The following is a 21,383-nucleotide window of genomic DNA, read 5'->3' on the forward strand; positions in this document are numbered from 1 at the left end:
TGTAACTAATGTCAGATAAGATGTAATCTAGGAAATTGTAATATGCCCATCGTGATGTAATGTCGTAATGGCTGCGGCTTTTGGGACTGATAAGCAGGAATGGAAAACGATGCCAGAGGAAAAGAAAAACAATCTCCAAATTTCACGACGAGCAGTGACCTAGGGTGCCTACGTCCTGACCATCAGCTGCAGGGTTCCTTCCTTTCTATGTGTATATATGTGCGTGCGTGTGTGTGTGGTGTGTGTGTGTGTGTGTGTGTGTGTGCATGTGTGTGTGTGTGCGCATATATGTATGCATATGCTTATGTGTGTGACTATATTTATGTGTATGTTTGTATGTGTGTGTGAGCATGTGTGCTTGTGTGTGCATGCATTTGTGTAAGTGTCGTATATATGTATGTGTGTGAATGTGTGTGCACATGCATATATATGTGTGTGAACATGGCACACGAGTGTGCCCTTGTGCATGTGTGTACGGAGGCCAGAGAATTTTGTGTCCCACTCTTTATTCCCTTGAGTTTTCACTGAAGCTGAGGTTACAAGAGTGTTTATTTATGTCTCGATGTGTGTGTCTGTGTCGTGCTTCTATTTTTTGTTGCATGTGTCTATTTTCATTTGTGGGTTTGTGTGTATATGAGAGAGACAGAGACAGAGAGAGACAGAGAGACAAGAGAGAGAGAGAGAACGTGTGCCACAGCAAGCATGCGGAGGTGGAAACTGTGGGAGCAGGTTTTCTGTTTGTGGGTTCCTGGGAGTGAACTCTGGTTGTCAATCTTGGCATCAGCTGCCTTGATCCTGAGAAACATCTCTCAGGCCCCAATTTCTGCCTTACTAAGGAAAAGAATCATCTAGCAAAATCATCTTCATTTAGTTTGATATGATACCTGTCACTCTATACTCAATCTCTTTACTGAAAACTTACCATCATTCTGTGTTGAGGTGCTGAACTAGATAGTGTTTATGTCAACTTGATACAAGCTAGAGTTATCAGAGAGGAGAGAACCCCAACGATGAGGAAACGCCTCCATGAGATCCAGCTGTAGGGCATTTTCTTAATTAGTGATCAATGGGGGAGGGCCCAGCTCATTGTGGGTGGAGACATCCCTGAGCTTGGTGGTCCCTGGGTTCTATAAGAAAGCAGGCTGAGCAAGCCAGGAGGAGCAAGCCAGTAAGCAGCACCCTCCATGGCCTCAGCATCAGCTCCAGTTCCTGCTCTGTTTGAGTTCCTGTCCTGATTTCCTTCAGTGATAGACACGTAATTCAAATAAAGCCTTTCCTCCCCAGCTTGCTTTTTGGTCACAGTGTTTCATTGCAACAAGAGAAACCCTAACTCAGAGGTAGGTAGTAGTGTCTGCATAAATGTGTGCTTAGCTTAGCCATGTGTGAGGCCCTGGGTTCCTTTCCTACTACCCAGGGGGAGGTTTTATTTTATTTTTTTCAGTAATAGAACAATCAAAGCAGTAATATACCTGCTATGGCCGATGCAGTCTCTTTTAAAGGGTAGTGGTTGGGATAAACAGGTTAGTCAATAGGAGCCCTAAAAAAATAAGAGTCTTGTTCCACAGCCCAGGCTGCCTGGATGCTCCAAGATGGCTTCAAAGCACAGCATTCTCTCTCCTTTCAAGTCCTGGGCTTACAGCGATGTGTGCCACTGTTCCTTGCTTCCAGGGTTCACACTGATTTTACTGCCCCGGGCACAGGCATGCCTTGAATGATTTAGTTACCAGAGAAGATGACCCTGACAGGAGGCCTGGCCACCACATGAGGTTGTCACTTGAGTACCTAATCTCTCTGTGCTGGCTCTCAGCTGCCTAAGGGCCGCTCACCAGAAAGCAGACTATTATTCCCAGGGCAGTCCACTGACCTTCTAGTGTGTCACCTCGAGCCTCAGGACTAGGATGGTTAAATACCACACTGAGGTTGGTTTCCAACCCAAGCCATGTCCCGCTCCCGGCCTACGGGGCTCAGGCAAGACGAAGTGGATATCATTAATCAGAATGTGGGAAGCAAAGGCAGGCGGCTCTCCGTTAATTCAAGATCAGCCTAGTCTATGCAGTGAGTTCCAGGCTAACCAGGGCTGTATCTGGTGAGATCCTGTTAAATAAACAGCAACAACAACAACAACAGATGAAGAGGGTAGAGAATTGGGGATGGATCAGGAGTATGGCAGGTATGGGGATGTGATCAAAATATGTGCAATTTCCCAAGAATCACAGAAATGTTTTTTAAAAATTATAGGAAAGCTTTTCACTACTTTACAACATTGTACTATTTTTTACTCTAACTTGAGGGAGTTTGGCATCTCATTCCCCCCCCCCTTTTTTTTTGGTCATTAGCTTGCATTTTTTGAAAAATATAATGTTTAGAAATAATCTCATCATATTAACCCAAGAAACTAGGCTTCTTCTATACAACATTTTAAGGTTGCAAATTAACTCAAAAAATGAAGGCTTTGGGGCTGGAGAGACGGCTCAGCGGTTAAGAGCACTGACTGCTCTTCCAGAGGTCCTGAGTTCAAATTCTAGCAACCACATGGTGACTCGCAACCATCTGTAATGGGATCGGATGCCCTCCTCTGGCGCGTCTGAAGTCAGCGACTGTGTACTTATATATAATAAATAAATCTTTAAACAACAACAACAACAACAACAAAAACAAACAAACAAAGAAAAAACCCCAAAGGCTTTACCTTACCAAAGAACCCCAAGTCTATGATCATCCTGGCTAATAAATCGTGCTTTTATTTTTGCAAAAAGAAATGTTACAAAAGTAAGAATTATTGGAGACAGGTGATGTAAAATGGCTAAATGATATAAAAAGTATGCAGCAACAACTCTAACAGCAACAGTCTGACCTGGAACTTGCTATGTAGATTGTGTTGGGGTTTAAATCTCGGCCTGCGTCCCAGACAAAGCACACCAAGTCAACAATGGTTCTACTCGGAAAAGTTTAATGAGAGAAGAAGAGTAGAAGAAGAGAAGAAAGGCCGGCCATGGGCACGTGGAGGGAGTGGGGAGATCCGGAGAGAAGGGACAGGCAAGAGGGTAAATGAGAAGAGAAGAAAAGAACAAAAAGCAAGAAGAGGGGGCAAGGGGTTGGGGATTTAGCTCAGTGGTAGAGCGCTTGCCTAGCAAGTGCAAGGCCCTGGGTTCGGTCCCCAGCTCCGAAAAAAAGAAAAAGAAAAAAAAAAAAAAAAAAAAAAGAAGAGGGGGCAAGCAGCCCCTTTTATAGTCAGACACAGCTAGCTGTTGCCAGGCAACCGTGGGGCGGAGCATACCTGGCTGTTGCCAGGTAGCGGTGGGGGTGGAGCTTAGACAGAATACCAACAGATAGAGCTGGTCCTGAACTTATAGTGCTCCTCCTGCCTCTGCCTCCCAAGAGCTTGAATGGCAGGACAATCAGAATTTCAAGCTCATCTCCCGCTACGTACATTGCTATATATAACAAATTCAAAGCCAGCCAGAAATAGTGAGGAACCTAAGACCTTGTTTAAGAAAAAAAAAAAAAAAGATGCCGGTTTAATCCCTTTGTTTTCAAGGACGGATTATAGTCTATTTCTTTTCTTTGTTTTGAAACAGGGTCTTATTATGTAGTCCACGCCAGCCTTGAACTCTCAATCCGACTGCTGGAGCCTCCAGAGTAGGTGGAATTACAGGTGTGTGCCACCAAGCCCAGCAGGACTATGTTCTTGTTGGGAGGAAAATACTATTATGCCTTCGAGAGAACATAATTTAGAATAAAATATCCAATTCCACAAAACCATGGGAGGGTTGTAAGCGAAGGAAACATAATCATTTAGTGGACCGGTCTCCCCAGCTCCTTCTTTTCCACTGAGGAAGCCATCAGAAATCAAATTAAGATCCGAAATGATTTGATGAATACAGAGCAGAGCGAAGGAAATTGGATCTCCTGGAGGGCTTATTTTTGTGGTATGGTGTCTGCCCCTCGAAACATCCTCCATCAGCAAGGAATATGTTTGCCCAGTCGACTGGATGTTTGTGTTGGCTGGCATATTCTGTTCTGGTCAGCACTGGGAAATGTCTCATGTCTCCGGCTCCTTCCGGATCCCGAGGTAACTGCCGCCCTCAGTTGGTGTCCACACTCCTCTCCCGTTCCACTTTCTACATGTATACTTTATTTCACACGGAGCAGTGTTCCAACTTCTCTGGACAGTGGGCCCCTTGTCATTAGATCACATTTAAAAAATTAAAAATAAAAACATTGAGATTTTTAAAAAGGGTTTATTTATTTATTATTATTATTTTTTTGGTTCTTTTTTTTTTTTTTTCGGAGCTGGAGACCAAACCCAGGGCCTTGCGCTTCCTAGGCAAGCGCTCTACCACTGAGCTAAATCCCCAACCCTATTTATTTATTTATTATATATAAGCACACTGTAGCTGTCTTCAGACACACCAGAAAGGGGCATTAGATCTCATTACAGATAGTTGTGAGCCACCATGTGGTTGCTGGGATTTGAACTCAGGACCTCTGGCAGAGCAGTCAGTGCTCCTAACCACTGAGTCATCTCTCCAGCCCATAGTTTTTTTTGTTTTTTGTTTTTTTTTTTTTTTTGGTTCTTTTTTTTTTTTTTTTTTCTGAGCTGGGGACCGAACCCAGGGCCTTGCGCTTCCTAGGTAAGCGCTCTAACCACTGAGCTAAATCCCCAGCCCCCACATTTTTTTTTTATTTAAGGTCAGGTCTTTTTACACAGTCCAAGCTGGTCTGAGATTCTCCAGCCTTCTAAGTATGAGGAAGACAAGTGTGTGTGTGTGTGTGTGTGTGTGTGTGTGTGTGTGTGTGTTGTGTATATGTATGTGTGTGTTGTGTATATGTATATGTATTGTGTATATGTGTGTTATGTGTGCATGTATGTGTGTGCATGTACGTGTGTGTGTATGTGTGTGTGTGTGTGTGAGACACAGAGAGAGAGAGACAGACAGACAGACAGACAGACAGAGACAGAAACCATGCCTGGACAACCTGGTGACAATTTTTCTTTTTATAGACAGAATCTTATTATGTAACCCTGGCTGGCCTAGAATTCACTGTGTAGGCCAGGCTGGCCTCTTTTTTTTTTTTTTTTGAGCTGAGGACTGAACCCAGGGCCTTGTGCTTGCTAGGCAAGTGCTCTACCACTGAGCTAAATCCCCAACCCTCAAATTGTCTCTTAAACATTGGCATTAAAGATATGAATGACCATACCCAGCAACCTAATTTTATTTTATGAATCGCTTCTTCAAAGAGAAGATTTTTTACCCTTTCTAATCTGTCTGCTGTCTATCTGTCCATCTGTCCATCTGTTCATCCATCCATCCATCCATTCGTTTATTTATCTAAATATATATAGAGTTGTGGGTCTAGCTCATGGGAGGGAGCTTGCTTAGCTAGCACGTATGGGATATTGCATTTGATCCCTAACACAATCTATACACAGACACACACACACACACACACACACACTCATACTCACATACAACACACTCACACACCACACACAAATCGTGCACATGCACATGCACCAAATTCAACCCCTTGTACTTTTGGGTTGTGCTATGAATAGCTCAGAGGAGAGTTAGCACTTCCTTAGCCTTCCCAAGGTCCCGTGTTCAATATTAAGCAGCAAGAAAAGCCTATACTGAATGCACTGAGCAACCTCTCTGAAGGCCCTGAGGTAGGTCCCGAGCACCAAGAGGGAGGAGAAGCTACTGTTGCTATGTTCTTGGTCTTAGAGGAAACCTTCCCACCATTAAGTGTCACATTTGTCATACAAGTCACTATGTAGTTCCCTGTGGGTGAATATCAAGTTAGAAAATTTCCCCTCTATTCCTATTTTTTTCGGAGGTTTCTTTTTAGTCTCACAAATGGATGTTGAATTCTGCCAAAGATGACTTTATATTGAATGATTTTAGTCTCCTCTTTTTCTTTCTTTGGGACAAAGGTCTCACTGTGCTGGTCAGGTTGCTCTGTAACTCACAAGCTTCCTGTGTGGGCTTCCAAACGCCAGAATTACATGCGTATGCCACTATGCCTGGCTCTCCGTTAGGACATTGTTAGGGGTTCTCTGCGTCTATATTACTGAGGATATGATCAGTGGTCACAAGGCAGGGCAGAAAGACAGACAGGAGATCAAGGAAACACAGAAGGAACGAAGCACCTTGCCCTGGGATCTAGTTTGTTTCCTGATGATGAGAGACAGGAAGTTTCAGTGCAGCTGATAAAACCAAGACTGCTCACCGAGTGTTCTCTTAGGGCATCTCAAACCAGGACGAGAAGAACACTAACAGGTAAGCTCATGGCCAGCATGAGTGTGACGGTGTAAAAACACCTGATAATTTCATTCATAAAAGAGAAATAGATAAGCCAGCTTATTCTCTTTTTTTTTTTCCAACTTAATCTTTAAGCTTTACTCAACCTTTAGACGTTAGTTAATCCTTAAAGCTTGCTCTGAATTACATCCTTCGAGCAATGTAATTTATAAAGTGGAGGCATCCTATAGCCATCTAAATGTGACAACTAAGTGTGACAGTCCCCCTCCAGAAACCCTCTCCATTCTTTTGGTGTGCACCGTTCTTTATTCACACAACCCTCTGTGGAGACACTTGAGGAACCCACTCCTTTGCTTCGGGCCGATTCATCTTGAAGTTTCTGTGGTGGAGTCAAGGATGTGGCTTTACCTGAGTTGGGGTCGCTGAGGGGAAGGGAACTAAGTCCTGTGGCTGCTGGTGAGGACAGGGCTGGGCTGTGGCTCCTCCCCGTTGGCTGGGTGAAGTTCTTCTGTGTGGTCTTTGCCTGGAAGGGGGTCAGGCTAGCATCATAAAGTAAATCAGGAACTATTCTTTTCCTTCTCCTCCTGCCCCTCTCAGAGATCATATAAAATTAGTGTGGATGCTTCTGCAAACACTTAGTAAGACTCACCCTGGAGCTGTCTGGGGTGGACTCCTCTCTTTTGATATTTAAAGATGCAGTTTTAATAAAACAAATAGACAAAGAAGAAACAAATAAGGGCCTGGATGATGTTCAGCAGATAAAGGTCCTTGTACCCAAACCTGACTTGAGCTGGCTCCCTGGACCCCACATGGTGCAAGGACAGAGTGGTTCTTACGAATTCTCCTCTGACCTCCATGTACGTGCAGCCCGACAGGAACCCCCGCAAACAAACATATAAATAAATGTAAAACGACAACAATAAAAGCATGAAAAAAGAAACAAAAAGAACAACAAAAAATACATCGCTAAATATATGATTACTGTTACTTTTGTGGTTGATTTTTACTAGGCATGAAGTTCGGTCTACAAAACACAAAATTGCTGAGGGTTTCATGACACATGGCTGCACTCCAGGGTCTAGGGCCAAGGCAGGAGAATCGTGAGTTTTAGGGCAGCCTGGGTTACAGAGTGACATCGAGTCTCAAGCTACCTACCAGCCAACCAACCAACCAACCAACCAAAGAAACAAAAACAAACCCCTAACCAATGATCACCACCACCATCAACAAAACATTTCCTCAAAGAAAATGCAGGAAAGGTCTTTACTGTTTAGGACGAGTTGCTTCAGGCAAGCCTTGTGTTTCCTTTAGCTCCTCTCTGCTCTGCAAGAGGAGGATGAAGTCTTGTGTGGGAATGAACGCTGGTGAGAGCTGCCTGCCTGCCTGCCAGCGCACTCTTAGCTTTACTTCAGTGTACGTTGGGTCTGTCAACTCCTCTCTTTGGGCATATTGGCTACCCTACCACACCACATCCTTGAAAGAGGGATGACAGGGGTCAGTGAGAAGGCTCAGCAAATGAAGGCTGTCACTAATACAAGCCTGGGGCCCTGAGTTAGAGCCACAGAACCCGTGTGAATGGGGAGGAGCGAAGTGCATCTACAAAGTTGTCCTCAGCTCTCAAACATGTTCATGTAACCCCCTCCTCCTCGTTCTCTCTCTCTCTCTCTCTCTCTCTCTCTCTCTCTCTCTCACACACACACACACACACACACACACACAATCACAATCATAATAATAAATGCAGTAAAAATTAAAAATTTTCATACCCTACAGAGGTCCTTAGAAGCACAATGCTTGGTATTTCCTAGTTGAGGCTGATGTTATTCTGCTAAAGTGAAGGGAATAGACTTTCCTAGTTGGTCCTACTCTTAGTTGTTAATTAGTTAGTATGCATATATGTGGATTCTTGTGTGCCATAGCACATGTGGATAGCCATGGCCAGGCTGGCCTCAAACCTGAGATCCCCTTGTCTCGATCTCCTGAATGCTGGGCATGTAATCCTGACAGGGTACTTGGGCTAACTTACTACTCCTGATACCCAATGGCCCACATGGTAGGGTGTCTCACCTTAGTGCTACCAACCTACATGGCCTCTACTCACTTTAGGCCACAACCTCTTTCCAGTTGTGGCAATAAGGAGTATCTCTAGATAGTGCCAAACAGCCCCTGAGGTGACAATCACACTGTCACCATGTGCTCACAGGTACGGAGCTCTCTCCCTGTCTCTGTCTCTATCTCTTCTCTCTCTGTCTCTCTGTCTCTCTCTGTCCTCTCTCTCTGTCTCTCTGACTCTGTCTCTCTCTGTCTCTGTCTCTGTCACTCTGTCTCTGTCTTTCTGTCTCTGTCTCTCTCTGTCTCTCTCTCTTTCTCTCTCTCAAGTTAATACACATGCTCTGGGTGAAAATTTGAGAAAGCTTTACAGTGGAGGTAAAAGTACTATTGTGAGCCACAGGGACAACAGTTGCTTATATACTCCCCAACCCCCCACCCCCACCCCCGTGGAGTGCCAGTATTTCTCTGTAACCATAAGTAGCTTTTAGTTTGGCAGAAGATTGGGAGGGGCCGCTTTGTAGGTGAAATGTGATGGCGGGTCTCTTCCTTTGGGTCTAGGAGGCCCTCACACAGCTCTCTGCTCCAGAAGTGAAGAGGAAGTGTGAGCAGTGATGGAGGGGAGAGGTGAGGAGGGGGAGGGGTGTCAAGAGATGCCTGGGGAAGTTTGGGGCCAGGCCTCAGGTGACAGACAGGTGGTAGGCAGCTTGGTGCTGTGCAGATACGGTGGATCAGGGCTGGCTAGGGGAATCTGAGTGATGGAACGGGCTCCTTCCCTTGCCTGCCCTCAGACCCACAGGTTCCATACCTTTGGGAAGTCTGGTTGAGAGGCAAGAGGCCTGTGCTTCAGGTGACCCTGAGAATGGAGGTGAGGGGTCTGTGATACTGAGAACAGGGAGGAACAGGAAGTGAGAGCCCAGATCTGAGAGGCCAGCCCTCTTGAAATTTGTTGATCTCAGGAGAGATAATACCAGACTGGTTGTAGACTCCAGAGAGGGTAGGGGCAGAGGGACAGGGAAGAGGGAGGGGAAGGGAGGGGAGGGGGAGGAGGAAGGTAGAGGAAGGTGAGGTGGAGAGGAATGGAGGGGGAGGGGGAGGGGAGGGGGAGGGGAGGGGAGAGGGAGGGGGAGGGAGAGGGGAAAGGACAGAGACAGGCACAGAGAGATCTAGAGGTGAGTCAGAGACAGAACGAGGATGTGATAGTGTGGTAGAACAAAAAGCTCTGGGTTCCAGGGTTCCATCTCTCGTGCCACACAGGAGAGAGATAAGGCAGAGCAGGCAAGCTGTAAACGTTGGCGGCAGTCAGGAGAAAGGCCACGGGGAAGAGGAAGAGAGAAACTCATGGCTTTCCCAGTGGAGTCCATGAAGGCAGGCGGACATAGCCATTGGGCTCATCAAATAGCTTCTTGGTAGGAAGGGGTGTGGATAGAACGGAAAAGGCCCTGAGGGTCAAGGAAAGGGCCCCAGGCTTTAGCCAGTGTCCGGAAGGAAAAGACAGAAAGAAGGAAACGAGAGTTACTTGGGCCATGTGGCCAAGGTGGAGATATTAAAGCAGGCCTTAGGGTCAGTTTATCCCCCATCTCCTTACCATGGGTTTAGGTGAATCTGCCTTTGTGAGGGCTGTCCCTTGCCCAGGTGAAGAACGGGCCCGACTAGAAGTTTTAAAAATGTATTTACGTGTATGGTGTCTGTGTGAGTATCTATGGAGACCAGCGTTGGCTCCCTTGGAGAAGGGGTTACAGGATGTTGTGAGCCATCTGGTGTGAGTGCTGGGAACCAAACGAGGATCCTGTGGAAGAGCAGCAAGCACTCTTAGTGGCTAGGCCACCTCTCCAGTGTCTTAAGTCCTACGAGAGGAGATAATATGTGATGTTCTAATCTTGGGAGCCGAGCAGGACATCATGTCTACACACAGGGCCAGGGTATTCCTTTTTTATTTATTTATTTTTTTGACCAGAAGGCTTAGGGAATTGCAAAAGTTATGAACCTTTTTAGTCTTACTAGGGGAGTGAGAAGCAGTGCTCAAAGCTGCCTATAAGATAGAGGGTCCATCCTGAGCCGCATTTAAGGCTATTATAACAATCCTCTCCCCTCAGGACTTGAGACTCGAAAGGATTTAAAAGTTGAGCTGAAATTAAGGAATATTTATGACCCATTTTTATCATGAAAATCTAGAGATCTAATCCGGTATTGCTCGCCAGACGGCATGAGTCTCAGGACTGGGGTTTTGGTCATACTTCATGGACAGCTTTCAGGTAAGATGCTCATTTAGGGGAAGAGAGGTAGCAGAAAAGCAGACCAGGAAACACCCCCAGTCCCTTGCCCTACCCCCACACATCCCAGGCTCCTGCAAGCTCTGGTCTGTTGCCAGGACAGATCCAAGGACATGTTCAGCTTCTTGTCGGATTTGTTTTTGTTTTTGTTTTCCTGATGGGAATCTCAAACAGCCCAGGCTAGACTCTTTTTTTTTTTAGTTCTTTTTTTCGGAGCTGGGGTCCGAACCCAGGGCCTTGGGCTTCCTAGGTAAGCGCTCTACCACTGAGCTAAATCCCCAGCCCCTCAGCTTCTTGTCAAGGACATGAATAGAGGTTTCCATCCCCATGTTGCCTGGTCCATCTCTCCTGTCCTCGGCACAATCACAGGCCTGGGTTGTGAGATTTTTCAGCCTTACAAACACTAAGGGCTGATGTGGCTAGAGGTTCCACAACTCTTCTTCCAGGAAGCCAGGAGAATCCTGCCAATGATGTGTGTGGCTAATGAATTATGGTTGCACCCCCTCACCCCCCCTCAGCATAGTTCAGGGTCAAGTGTTACCCGCTAGCAAGTTCAGGTCTTGGACACCAGCCGCTGAGCCTCTTGCTCTCCCTTCCAGGGCCCTGGGCTGGGGTTGGGGGGTGAGCTACCAGAAGACCCTAATCACATGCATGCTGTCATCTGGAAATGATTACAGTGCTAAGGACTGAGAGAACCCATGTTGATAGCATTGATTAGTTTCTTACTTCTGAGCAGAGAGAGCCCCCTCTGTATTGCTTAAGATCCTGTTCCAATTTGTTCAGATTTTTCTCTTTGGTAGTGTAAAAAGCAAACTTATGCACAGCTATGGAAGTCCAGGACAGTCTACACTGGGCTTTGAAGACTGTAGCCGTCTCTACCACAGCTCGTGAGCCTGCTTCAACCAATGCTTGGCCTCACATTATCACGTCGAAGGCCGGAGGTGGTCCCGAAGGGCTGGGAAGTGTGGGGATCTAGGAATGTGGGACCCAGCCTAGGATGGAAGAAAAAAACCTTATATTCCAACTCTTTAAATCTTTCAGTGGCACGTCTGTGAGCGTGAAAACCACAGACCAAACACACACACACACACACACACACACACACACACACGTACACGCACACATACACTCACTCAAACAAGGTGCACAGACACACTAGGTTTCCAGCTTTAGAACTTTTGCACTAATTGCTAGGTTAAAAAGAACCTCCAGAAAGGTTGGCGGAAATAATAGAAAATAAATTCTGTCATTGCCCTGGGGTGCTGAGCCAAAATAACGGCAACCCTTAATAGCCAGGCTGAGCTATAGAGGGCACAGTTATTTTTATTCTAACAAGAGGCACTGGTGATGTAGAGGAAATTGTCTCTTGGGGAGAGGATTGCTTTCGTGACTTGACCACAGCAGTAATAAGTTTCCGGGGCCCCTAAACAGGTGTATAGGAATGGGCGACCTTGAATTCAGATGAGGAGAGAGGATAAGAAAATTGACAGAAACCAAAACTCCCTAGATAACCTGTGGTGGAAATAAACAAGCTTGCAGAAGTGAAACAACCGGTAAATGACAGGAGACGGCCTCTAATGAACTGATTTTGAAGGAAAGACCATTTGGATTCTTTTCATGTTGAAAGTATCTACTGGGTAGGCTTATCTGTCTAGAAATGAAATGGCCTGACTTTGGGTCTAAAACAAATCTTTAAATTCTGTAAGGGGGATAGTGATATACCAACTCTTCTCTAGGGCTTCAAAGGTTTGAAATCGATCAAGATGGTAATAGTAGTAAAGTTTGTTTAGGTTATTGATTATTTGTGGTGCAGTTTTTAAAGATAAAGATTTACTTTTTATTATGTGTATGGGTGTGTGTTTGTGCGGCAGCGGGGGTGGGGGTGGGGTGGGTCTGTGCACACGAGTGCTGGTGCCCACAGAGAGGAAAACTGCTGACCTCCTCTCTCCCACTTCTCTCTTCCTCCTCCTCTTGTTTGTTTTTGCTTTGCTTTTGAGACTGGATCTCTCTATGTAGCTCTGGCTGTCCTGGAACTTCCTATATAGACTAAGATGGCCTCCGACTGGCTAGAGACTGGTCCTCCTCTGCCTTCTGCTCCCTCTGCTCTCCTAAGTAGGGCCTGTGTGACCAGTCCTCACCTTCATTTCTTTTCTAAGGCTGCTGATCTCATGCATCTCTTACTATTATGCACTGAGCACTGAAGGGGATGCAAACATTTAAGACAGAAAGTGGTGACCTGGCCCTAGTCCAAAACAGGAAGAAAGAGGCAAAAAAATATGTGGAAGCCATAATATCCCTTTCCTATTCAAGTCAGTACGTGTTGGCTGTGATGTGTTAATTTAATTCAGTTTATTTTATTATTCTCTCTCCCTTTCCCTCTCCCCTTCTTACTCCCCCTCCCTCCTCCCCACTCTCCCTCTCCCCTCTTTTCTCCCTTCCCTTCCTCTCTCCCTCCCTTCCTCCCTTCTCCTCTTTTTTTTTTTTAACTTAGTCTTTTGTATTCTAGGGTGGCCTAGGAGTGACTAAGCAGTCAAGGATGACTTTGAACTTCTGAATGTCTTGAGGGATGGGACTGCAGGTGCTGTCACCACACCCTGTTTGTGCTGTGCTTGGATTTAATCCAGGGTTATGCGTGTGCTCAGCAAACACTCTATTGCTCTCCCTGCATCCTCGGCTTCATATGTTTCTTAACAACTGAAATAATTCATAAGCCATCCAAAGAGGAGGGGAAAGGGCATAACATCGATTGAACATCGAGCGTGGTATCCGTACTTCATAGTTCTCACAAAGATTAAATAAAGGCTCCTTCTGATCAGAGATGGGTGTGGCCAGGCACCTGACACTCTGGACTCCGTGGTTATAGCGTCTTTACTGACAGGCTTTCCCTGCTAAAATGGACAGCACCCTCAAACCATGAGCCAAAATAAACCCTTCCTTAAGTTGCTTTTGTGACAGCAATGCGAAAGAACCAGCAGGACAATGACCTCGGCGGGGGCTGGGGAGGGGGCTGCCGAGAGAGCTCTATGGCTAGTCCGTGTCCACTGCCCTTCTGCCATTACTCACAGCTTTATCCGTGCAATTTAAATCTACATCCAGGTTTGAATTGGAAAATTGGGGATTACATCTATGCGTGCTTTTGGCAACAGCTGATTTTGTGGTTTACATAATTGGAAACGAGAGAAGGGTTAGAAGTCTAGCTTTGTCCATGGCTCAAGCTTGCACAAACGCTTGACAACCGTAAATTGGCTGCGTTCTTTTCTGGACGCCAGATTCCAACATTGTTCTGCCTTTTGTTGCAGTTTTGTGCCAATTACACGTTAGCGAAAGTCAAGGGCAGATTGTTTTGGAATTAGCTGACCATGGACCCGTGCATAGTTCATTTTAACCTGAACCCTTACAACATGAAGTTATAATTTGTTGTCAGTGAGTCCATTGCAAAACTAATTTTTAGCCCACATTAAAATTTAAAGAAAGGGTTTGGTGGGGTTGATTTTGTGGCGGTTTCAGGATTAAAATGCGGGAGGGGCAAACAAAGGTTTCTCTGTTTTCCCTCTAAATCTGGTTGTCCTGTAGGGCTCTTTAGTTGGCTGGCACTGAAGGGGAGTTGAGGTATGTGTGGTGTGACTAGGAGAGGGACCTACGTGTCTGTCAGAGACGTAGTTAAGAGGAAAGGGGGCATAGTGTTCACTTTTTCCGTTGCTCTCACCAAATACTTGAAAAAAGACAACGAAAGGGAGATGCTCGTTTGAGTTATGCTTTGAAGGTGCAGTCTATCATGGCTGAGAAGGTAGGGCAGCAGGAACATGGTCAGGGAGGTTACTGCTACCCAGTCAGGAAGCAGAGAAGGGGCAGGAAGTGGAGCTGGGCTAAAAACCCTAAGCTCCTGCAGTGAGAATTTTGGTTTCTTTAAAAAAAAAAAATATATATATATATATATACATACACACACACACCACACACACACACATACACACACATGCACACACATACACATACATACATACACACACACACACACACACACACACACGCGCGCGCGCGCACGCGCGCGAATGTGTTTTCGTTTTAATCCCAGGTGTGGGATATGGTACTGTTTCAGACTGTCCACAGCAGCTGCCTCTGATTTGCCTTGTGCTCTAGCAGGGTTGTGGTTTTGATACTATAGATAGTGTCCGTGATTGTGTGATGCTTGGAATTCTGGGGGCTTTTCAGAGGGTATGTGAGGGTCCCTGAGAGGTAGTGGGGGTGCTTGGTTACTGTTGGCTGTGGTTAAGTAGTTGTGTGCAAGGAAGAAAGAAGGAGACATTTTATACCCTGACTGCCAAGATCAGACTTGCCCCAGGGAACTTGACGTCCCTAATCTGCAGGAAGTCATCTAACAATAATGTCACTCCCTTTCTGACCCTTAACTTTCTTCAGGGATCTCTTCTCTTTCCTCTCTATCCTGTTTTTCTCTCCCATCTAGTGTTAGAGAGTTGAAAGGGTGGCAAAAGGGTGGAGAAGGCTGTCAGAAAGAACTTACAAAGTAATAAAAAGACTGGCTACAAGCCGTACCCCACCCCCGCCCCCAACTGCCTCACATTCTTAGGCAGGCTCTATGACCTGAAAGATTCCACAACCTTCCACATCACCATTACTTGCTAGGGACCCAATGTTCAAACATGTGAGCCTGTAGGATATACATCACAGTTGGGCAGAAGGGCAGGAGAGCTCTAGAATGATCCTGAATCTAGTCGGGTCCTAGAAGTTATCCGAGCCCTGTGGTTTATCTAGAAGGTCAAGACACAGAAGAGTTGGTCGCTGCTCCAGACCACATATGAGCCAATTTCCCTGAACGTAAGCAGATCCCCTCACCTTGAGCTTCGAGTGCTCTGGCTTTCCATGTACTAATTCTCACCTGTTTAGAAGTTCTTTGGGAACCCTGGCGAGAAAAGAAACCCCTTTGAGGGGAGTTTGTCAAGTCTGGGACAGGTAGGGAAACCTTAAGGAGGTGGTAGGACATTAGGGTGATATTGTGGGAAGCTATTACTGTGTCTGAGGTGGAAGGAGTCGGGTAGCAGAGTGGTTCCTGGAACTCAAAGAAAAACTTTTTGGGGGAGCGGCGATGCCTTCCTAGAGAACTTCGTTCTAGTGGAAAGGCTCATCAGCTCCCAGCCCCTTTGAGCTTTCTCTACTCCTTGCCTCTAGCAGGTGCTGGAGCTCCCCATGGGGTAAACTCATTCTGTGACCAGGATGAGAGAGTCACTAGATGAACTTACGGAGGGGCCTTTTGGGTAGAGAGACTGTCTAGAGCAGTGACTCTCAACCTTCCTATTTCTACTGCTCCTCATGTGTTGTGGTGAATCCCTCTCCCCCAGCCATAAAATGATTTCATTGCTATCTCATGACTGTGATTCTGCCATGGTTATGAATCACAATGCACACATCTGATATGCAGGATATCTGATATGTGACTCCTGTGAAAAGATCATCTGACACGTCCTTCCCCCCAAGGGTCGAGACTCATAGATTGAGAAACACTGCTCTAGAGAAACAGAAGGTCATATGGATCCTGCCCGAAGGCTTAGACGCACAGTTCAGACATTCCAAGGAGAGTCTCGCTCTGGCCCTTCCTCTGTCACTCCTCTGGCTCCAGCTGAGTTCCTGAAGTTGCTGGCGGCTAGTTTGTTTTTATATGAAAAGCCTTCTGCACCCAGGTCTGGACTGGGTCCTGGTCTTTTAGCAATTTCATAACCAGGCTGAGTCAGAAGGACACACTGGTGGCCTCATATTTCTAGGAAGATAGGATGACCCATCTGTCTGTCTGGACAGTGTCCCCCTGAAATTATAGGCCTTAATTTTAGTGAAACTGCTTGTGGTTCATGCTAATCAGCAAATTTAAAAGGGGCGGTGTGGTAGAATTTGCCTTTGGCCTGGCGCTTTCAGTCGTTCTTGGCTCTCTTGGAAGTCATGGAAAATGCGGTGTCCGGTGAAATAACCGTGCTTTGGGTCTTCTGCCACTCACAGAACACAGCGCTCCATGGGTGACCACTATTCAATTGCAGGTGTGACCGTTGGACATGATACACGACTGAGGTCTTCCTGCCTATACCAGCCATAGCTCAGGAGAGTGAGCACGAAGCAGGTATACAGAAGGCCCTGTTTGCCAAGATGATTTCATGTCTGACTTGTAGGGAGACACAGGACTCGTCTTGGGGACTAGGAGGGTCACTAGCTCAGAAGAAATTTGGTTTGGGAGAGGCGAGGTCTTTCAGCATTAAATATGAGTATTTATTAATTTATATAGTAGACAAATTATAAGCTTGATTACTCAGAGATCCATAGACTCAGTACATTGGCTTGTGAGTCTGTTGTCTATGCACCCTCTCACTTCTGTGATGTTTTTCCTTTCTATACATGAAGTTAAATTATGTTTATGTGTGTGGATGGATGTGTGTGCTTGTATGTTTTCTATGTTATCTTAGTCAGTTTGAACTCAGAGATCCATCTGCCTCTTCTGCCTCCTCAGCGCTGGGATTAAAGGTGTGCACCACCACCAGGCAAATCAGTGTTTTCTAAATGAGCATAATTGACAGAATGAGAAAACACACACACACACACACACACACACACACACACGCACACACACACAGATGGAATGAGAGAGAGAGAGAGAGAGAGAGAGAGAGAGAGAGAGAGAGAGAGAGAGACTTTATTAGAGTGGCTTGTTGTAGAAATTTTTAATCCCAGTTCAGAGTTTCTACCCCTTTGACCATTTATTTCCTGGATAAAAGGCACACACAACCTTCATACTTACAATTATCTACCCTCTATGCTGTTAGACTCTGCTTTTCCTATTGATAACCCCGTGTTATTACTAACTGTGCTTCATCTGGGCTGCTCTTAACTCCAATTGGCTAGCCCTCAAGGGCACGTTTTCCTGACTCACCTAACCCCTAGCGGCTTCTCTCTTCTCCTTCATCTTCTTCTCCCTCCTCATGGTTCTCCTCCAACCCCCAAGCCTGGGAACCCTAAACCCTGCCTATGTCTCTTCTGCCCGTCTTTCAGCATCTTCACCAATCAAAAATAACTTGGGGGCAAGGTTGCACATTGCCACTTGGGTCTACATGTGGTTTCTCTCGTCTCTGGGGCAACCAGGTCTTGGGGGTCTGCATGTAGCATTAAAATACATGGCAAAAGACCAAACCGCAATGGTGGATAGTCCAACAAATGACATCTCCCAATCAAAAGGCCAAGGATCCTGTAAGTGTTTAGTTTACAAGGCTGGATTTCCCAGCAGTCCCAAGTGGGTGCTACAGTCTCGGGGAGGCATCCTAAAGAAGTAGGTGCTAATCTCAGCAAAAGAACGCCTCAGTAACAGCGTAGATAAATTTGCCAGCAAGAGCGAAGGCAAATGGGCAACAAGTTAAAACTGTCGTCTTTTATGTCCTTTTATGTGGGCTGCCAACAGAAAGAGTGGCCAAGGTTTGGTGTGGGTCTTCCCACCACAGACGATCCAGATTTAGGGGTGGATCTTCCTACCTCAAAGAGCTGCTTGGTTTTAGTTGATTATAGATGTAGCCAAGTTGACAACCAAAGTTAACTATTACATGTATACTATAGTGTGTGTGTGTGTGTGTGTGTGTGTGTGTGTGTGTGTGTGTGTGTGTAGACCCAAGGACAACATTCAGGAGTCTATTTTCTCCTACTATGTGGATCCTGGAGACCAAATTCAAGTCATCAAGCTTGGTGACATGCGCCTTTACCCAATAAATCATGTTCAGATGTGTGTTGCTGTCCTGAGACATGGTCTCTCTAGGTAGCCGAGGCTGGCCTCACTCCAGTCTCCTGTATCAACTCCCCTCTTGCTGAGATCACAGTCATGAATTACTGTGCCCAGGATGGCTTTTATCCTTAATCAGCAAACATGCTCGTCCAAGGGTCTGAGAGGTAGGATGTCTACAGTTGGATCCTTGGGGTTGAATCATGTTTCTCCACATGTCTGTGGTTCTTAGGGCAGATGAGCAAATTACTCCATTCTCTCCCGAGTAAATTTCAACTTGCTTATGTGTAAGACAATGGAAAATATATCAGGTAGGATTAAGAGCATAGAATAAAACATCTCAAGTAATGTGGCGTAAGAGTTTTTTTTTTTTCCTCTTGTATAAAATAATTCTGGATCCTGTGAGATGATGGCTCAGAGGGTAATGGTGCTTGTTACCATATTGATGACCTCAGTTTGATTCCCAGATCTACATGACAAAGGGAGAGTGGACAGTTGTCTCTGAGCTGTGTGTGTATGTGAGCACACACACTAATTAAAATGTAATTAAAAGTAAAATGAAATAAAACAATTCTGAAAATAGACAACTGTGGGTGGCCTGGAAGGTCAATGATACTGTCAAAAATTTTTTCTTTTATTTTAATTCTCTGTTGCTACCCCATCCCTCCTTGTCTTCTCCCCCAACATTTCCCTCTCTTCCTCCCTTCCTCCCTCCCTCCTGTCCCCATTGCTTGCTTTCCTTTCTTTCTTTCTTTCTTTCTTTCTTCCTTCCTTCCTTCCTTCCTTCCTTCCTTCCTTCCTTCCTTCCTTCCCTCTCTCTTCCTCCCTCCCTTCTCTCTCTCTCTCTCTTTCTCTCTCTCTCTCTTTCTCTCTCTCTTTCTTCCTTTCCTTCTACAGTACTGGGGATTGAACCACAGCCTCACGCATGTTAGGCAAGTACTCTACTGCTGAGCTGTGCACGTGACTTCTTTTTGACTCTTTATTTTGAGACAGGGCCTAACTAAGTTTTACAAGCTGGCTTTAAATTCTCTGTGGAGTCCAGGCTGGTCTTGAACTTGCAATCCTCCTTCCTTGGCCTTCCAATTAACTGAGATCACAGGTCTGCACCAGCAGGTCAGATCACTTTTAGTTTGTGATTTCTATCCGTACATTGCAGGGTTGCAGTTGGACTCCCAGCCATTTTCTCCACAGGGCTGCACTGTCGGAGGAACAGGAAATGACCAAGGGGTACAATTGCTATCCGCCTGTCTTCCTTTTGTATGGAAGCTTTCGTCAACAACTTTGGCTTGGGTCTCACTAGCCACTGGTGATTGCAAGCTGGGTGGGTTAGTGCTTCTCCTGGTCGCAGTGAAGTTTCTCAGACAATGGGGACTCTTCTTTCAAAGATGATAAGGGAGTAAGGCTCTGGAAAGCATGGGAGATTGAGACACCCTTTTGTGAATGAGATAATAAATCCGTCTTAAAGTAGTTAGCAAAATAGCTGGCACTTGGAAGTACTCATTTCACAGTATGGAATTATTATCTAATTATAAAGCAATGAGGCTTTTAAAAAGTAGCCAAATTAAACAGAGCAACATTTATATAGTTTCGCCTTCAAAGGTAATCAGCTTGGAAAGCAATGTTTCATTCTCATTAATTATATGTTGCTATGTTCAGAAAACAACCAGATTGCATGTTGTGCACATGTGTTGCAATACCTCACTGAATACCCTTAGTATGGCACAACCAACAGATACTAATAAAAATAAATCAAACACCAGCAGCCGGCTTGCCCCACCCCCATTCTGGCTCTGCACATACTAAGCAAATACTATACCACTGAGCTATGCCCTAGACCTTCAACTTTAGGACGGGGCTCTCCTTCTGTAGCCCAGGCTGGCTGTGAATATATTATCTAGCCCAGGCTGGCCTGGACATGTTTCTAGTTTTTATTTCTTTCCCTTTTGTCTCTTGAGTACAGGAATGTGCCACTAGCGTCACCCAGGTTCCTATTTGTACAAGACCAAAAGCTTTGCTGGTCCCACGTTCCCTCATCGACATCATCGCCCACTGTAGTCATTGAAATTAGTAATGGTTGACAGACAGAAGGATGCTGGCATTCAAATATGTCTTACTGCATTCGGCAGGCTCTGTCGGGCCTTCTGATCCAGGTATCTACTGTATCCAGAGACCAGATTTCCATATCCTCCTCACTAATGGGAGGCATCGAGATGAACAGAGCAGAGAAAGTCTATGTTTGCCTTTACCTCGAAATGAATAGTTTCAGAATTACTAGGTGTTTTTTGTATTAAACTCTGGTCAGTTGTCCGTGATAACTTAGGCTTATAGATGGAATTGGATCGTGATCTACTGAAGTTTTACACGCATTCCCATTTCTTTATTGAAAGCAATTGAGTGTCTATATAAGAAAAATTCAGGTTTAAAAGAAATTTTATAGATATATATATACATATATATATGTATATATGTATATATATATGGAGGTGTTGTGCTGGGCAGCGGAATGGCTGAGAGGATAAAGATGTTTGGCTATAAATCATGTAGGCAGGACCTACATGGCGGACAGAGAGAAACAACATTTCAAGTTGTCCTCTGGCCCCCACATGTATGCCCCATTCCCACATGAATAATTAAATATAATAAAAATATATATCAGGCTGGACAAGATCACTCATACCTACACTTAGGAGTCTGAGGCAGTAGGACTGCTATGAGTTTGGAGTCTGAGGATTGTTATGAGTTTGAGGTTAATCTAAATTATCCAGACCAGCCTAGGAAAAAGAGTGACCCTTGTCTCAAACAAATACCACCCCCCAAAAACCACACACACATACACACACACCAAAAACCCCAACCAGCGAACAAACAGAAAAAGAAAGTGGCTACATTAACAACTGTATATAAATGGTCAAGACTGGGGCTGGGGATTTAGCTCAGTGGTAGAGCGCTTACCTAGGAAGCGCAAGGCCCTGGGTTCGGTCCCCAGCTCCGAAAAAAAAAAAAAAAAAAAAAAGAACCAAAAAAAAAATGGTC

General features: G+C 45.4%; 1 long non-coding RNA gene across 1 annotated transcript in view; it reads left to right on the forward strand.

Annotated features, from left to right (window-relative positions):
* The first annotated feature begins 15,240 nt into the window (after positions 1-15,240).
* Positions 15,241-21,383, forward strand: part of LOC120097782 (uncharacterized) — a 45,782-nt gene continuing 39,639 nt past the window's right edge. The window contains exon 1 of the long non-coding RNA XR_010059121.1: positions 15,241-15,424. This is a non-coding gene — a long non-coding RNA (uncharacterized LOC120097782). The remainder of the gene's footprint in view (positions 15,425-21,383) is intronic.

Source organism: Rattus norvegicus, chromosome 17 (genome assembly GCF_036323735.1).
Source record: "Rattus norvegicus strain BN/NHsdMcwi chromosome 17, GRCr8, whole genome shotgun sequence".
Lineage (NCBI taxonomy): Eukaryota > Metazoa > Chordata > Mammalia > Rodentia > Muridae > Rattus > Rattus norvegicus.